Source organism: Gigantopelta aegis, chromosome 1 (assembly GCF_016097555.1).
Source record: "Gigantopelta aegis isolate Gae_Host chromosome 1, Gae_host_genome, whole genome shotgun sequence".
Lineage (NCBI taxonomy): Eukaryota > Metazoa > Mollusca > Gastropoda > Neomphalida > Peltospiridae > Gigantopelta > Gigantopelta aegis.
In genome coordinates, this window is record NC_054699.1 from 25,498,359 (window position 1) to 25,502,490 (window position 4,132).

The following is a 4,132-nucleotide window of genomic DNA, read 5'->3' on the forward strand; positions in this document are numbered from 1 at the left end:
CCTTCCCCGTCGGTAGACAGCTCGTCCGAGGTATTTCGGTCCTCTGATCGAACCCACCCCCACCCCTAACCCCACCCCACTCCACCGGCGGATCCACTGGGATCCGCCCGTCGCAATGACTTTTAAATTTATGGTTGTGGTATGTGCTGCCCTGTCTGTGGGAAAGTGCATATAACAAAATCCCTTGCTGCTGCTGCTAATGAATAGTTCAACGTTGCAGGTTTCCTATAAAGACTATTGTGGGAATTATCGGATATCTGACATCCAGTAGCGATCCAGTGATTAATTAATCAGAGAGGTAATCTGGTAGACACACTTTTACACCTATTTCTCTCAAAGGGTCTAGTTAGATGTCTTAAAATGTTGGGTGTTGTGATGGAAATTTAATACCCAGTGCTCACTCAAGTGATAAGTGCATTAACTGTCGACTCTACTCGAGGTGGCTTCTCCAGGGTCAAGACCAACACACACGCGTACGAGTGGTGCATTGTTTGGCGGCAACCGGATTCTAATTCAGACTGTTTTGTTATTTTGTGTCGCCCTACAAGAGTAGGGTTTTAAAAAAATAAGTCTATAGACTCATTGAGTTGTCCCTCTCCACGGAAATCTTTAGTAAAAGGCGAAAGATTTATTCTGTGAAGAGAGACCAGAGTTGGGCAATGGGCAACTCAATTAACGTGCCCCTATCCACAAGGGTTCAGGCACGCCCGCCCCGGATCTAGCCTCTGACTTCGCCAGTGACCACCTCCGGGGCGGGAGGGGGTTTGGTTAGGGGGTATGGGAGAAAAATGTATGGGACAATTTTAAAAAGTGTGGTATGACCACTTAAGAAAAAAAGAAAAACATAAAACAATTGGGGGTCTACCATTAGCTTGTGTCTTATTTATATATATTATTAAAAGCACCAAAAACCTACATCATTCTATTATTTTACTATATAATTAGTAGGTGCATAATAACTAATTTTCCGATCGGGCAGTTCGAAAAGAAAAAAATATTAGTATAATTAATTTAATCAATTAATTTTAATTAATTAATTATTCAAATTAGCCCTGGAGGATGAAGGATTCGCAAAGGGGGGAACCATGCGCCACCGTCCCTTCGGCGCTCAACAAACGGGTGGCCCATACCGGTCGTTCCGGATTTCACGGGGGGGGGGGGGGGGGGCGGTCCGGGGGGAGGGAGGCCTCCTAACAGGAGAGAGAGAGAGTTAACCTTCAAAATCCGCCTTTGGAAATCTTATAAAATGTGTGTTATCAACAAAGGTGGTGTTTCATGGACTTCGCTATCCCGTCGCATTTTGTCCACCCACAGAAAACAATGACAAGATGGACGGGTCCCTACGTGGTTCCGTTTGCGCCACTTTGTGATGGTCTGCTTTCTGACTTCTCCGCATGTGGCAGTCCGTCCAGTACGTGTATATATCAAACACTTTGAAATTAAAGCGTTCGACCAACAGAAGGCCTATACTCATACTCCTACGCAGTCGGGGAGCAGGAAGGTCGTGTTTTGTGGCCTCTGATACTCTAGTTTCATCTAAGTTCATCAGTGTGTCTACCAACTCTTTTTTTAATAACCGAGCGAGCTGAACGTTTATTTATTAGCTGTGTTTATGTATTTTTGTTGTCTGAAGGTTTGTATCCATACCAGTGGTGTTTTTCTTCAACACGTGTAACTTCTTCTTCGTCTTTCCGGTCGCCATTTTGAATCTCGTTATTTTGTATTTGTAAACCGCTTTTGTCTAAATTTCAATTAGTGTTACTACTGTTGTAATAAGGTTGGTATTAGTATTGTCAGATACTAATTAACTAGATATTGATATAGCCTTGTATATCTTACTAATTTTAAACTAATACTTCTCATATCCCACGTGTACACAATGGCTATGACTAACGATGTCGACAGGGCCATTATGAACCTGAACAGGTCTATTGGTAGGATTTTAAATACCTCTGCACAAAGCATCCCCGGGGGTGCGGCAACCAATCGGCCGTTTGAAATTAACATGGCGTGGGACTATAACGATATTAAACATTCTTCCATACCCCTCCCTACAGGGGATCTCTTGACATCGGCCGATAAATACTGCACTCAGCTAACACCAAAACCCAGAAACGGGAGTATCGAGAATCCCCCAACGACTGTGGGATATCTGAAAAACTTTTATTTGAAACCAGCATGGGCATCCGCCGCCTCCATGGATAGCTCTGTGGGTCGTCTTTTCATTGATATGGCATCCCCTTTACCGAAAACCGACGATGTTACTTCGAGCCACGATTTGAGCGGTTTTTTCTCTTCTCCGGAGGGTGAACTCAACAGGAGCATACTGAGTAACACTGGTTTCATTGTCTCAAAAGGTGGGGTAAGCCTCCCCTCGTCCAGTTCACCAACCTTGTCGGCCGAACCTGTTTCACCAAGGCCATCTACTCCCCTCCAGAGCTTCCACCGGTTAAGGAAACCCGGAAAAGGAAAGCAGACGCGGCGGTTCGGTCGACAGAGAAAGAGGGGGAGGGGCCAAACGGCCAAACTTTCATCAGAGCACCGACAGACACCCCCTTTGACTTCACTGGGCCGTCCCTGCGCATTAGACCGTTCCCCGGGAGTAGCGACGAAATCACTGTGCATTTTATATTACATGCAACACTGAACCAAACGAAGGGAGGTATCTGCGGGTACCGCCCCTAGCTCCGCCGGTAGCAATACAGCGAACGCTGAAAACAATCGCAGCCAGACCGCCGAAACTAGTAAGCAGATTCATTCCGACATAGTTCAGCTTGTCAATTTCTCTTCTGCTGCAGGGACTGAAAATAAGCGTGAGATTCGTGACATTTTTGTCTCTGAATCTGAAAACTCTGTGTTCATTGCTGGAGACAGCATTGATTTTTCTGTAACCTCTCGGACTCCCGAATCGGCCCGGTCGGCTCCACTAGAGATAATGCACCTCTACGACCATTGGAGGTCGCAGGAAATGTCCGGACAGACCGACGGATACTACCGCCGTTGGTTTTTGGCAAGATGAAATGTGTACATTCACTCCACATAAACAAACACTCAGTGATTTTGAAATAGTCAAATCAAAAACAAAACGCAAACTAGCGAATTCAACAGGGAATAGTTCGGAGGAGTCTTTGTCAAGTAAAGACTTTGTTAAAAAACCCAGCCCTGCACCCCCAAACCATTCTGGCCCTAAACCCAAACGTCAGGTGCGACTGGAATCGACTACCGATATTAGGCGAACACCTGACAACTCCCGTACCTCTGATATGGAACATGAAGATTTCCCCCCGCTGGGAACTGGTGGTGCACAATCTCAGGGTCAGAACCAGGAATGGGATGACCCATTTTACAAACAGGTTAACCCATCTAGGGAGAGGTGAAATATTCCCAGTGCTCAGTCAACCATCTCATCCTCTACAAATGTCCCATTCCAACCAGGTCATAAGAATACAAATGGGGGTGTTGCTGAGTCTGGGGAAGTAAAACCCCCACTCAGAAGATTTATTAGAACTAACCTGATGGGGCACTTGGGGTCCGACCTCATAGGTAAGTTAAGGAGGGAAAACCGGGACCTATCTATAGCCAACGCTACTGTTTGGAAAAATTGCTTTTTAGATCTCCTCTTGGCCCAGCCCACACTAACTGACATTCTCTTGCTTGATGGAGTGGGACACAAAATGTTACACTTTCATAAAAAGCCCATTAAGTGTGCAAAATGTCAGCGGTGGGGTCACAATGTAAACAGGTACAGGTCCAGCAGGAGGGACCCCACTTGCTTTAGGTGTGGGGAGAGCCACCCGAAGAGATCGCCAGATAATCCACGCACACGGCCTTTGTCCTGTGCCAACTGTAAGCAGTCTCACTGCACCCATGACAAAAGGTGCAATGCTTACTTAAAGGCGGTTGACTTCTTAGAGAGTAGGTCAATTTCCAGAGGGGCTGCACCTGCGCCTACCCACTCCTCTGGCAGGGGCTTCACTAGCTATAAGGGAATAAACAGAGGTTCATTTGCCAATATAGCCTCACAAAACAACGCAAGCTGTAATAGAGCTGTCAATCTTAACTACCAAATAACAGAGTTGGATTTGACAAGACTAATTACAAGACTCATCCTAAATCAGGCTATCTCCAAACC

The 4,132-nt window shown here is 45.9% G+C and overlaps 1 non-coding gene across 1 annotated transcript; it reads right to left on the bottom strand.

Moving 5' to 3' along the window:
• Window positions 1–538: 538 nt before the first annotated feature.
• LOC121376082 lies at window positions 539–655 on the bottom strand. Its single transcript, XR_005958401.1, has one exon. It is a non-coding gene; the product is annotated as a U5 spliceosomal RNA (small nuclear RNA).
• Window positions 656–4,132: the final 3,477 nt, after the last annotated feature.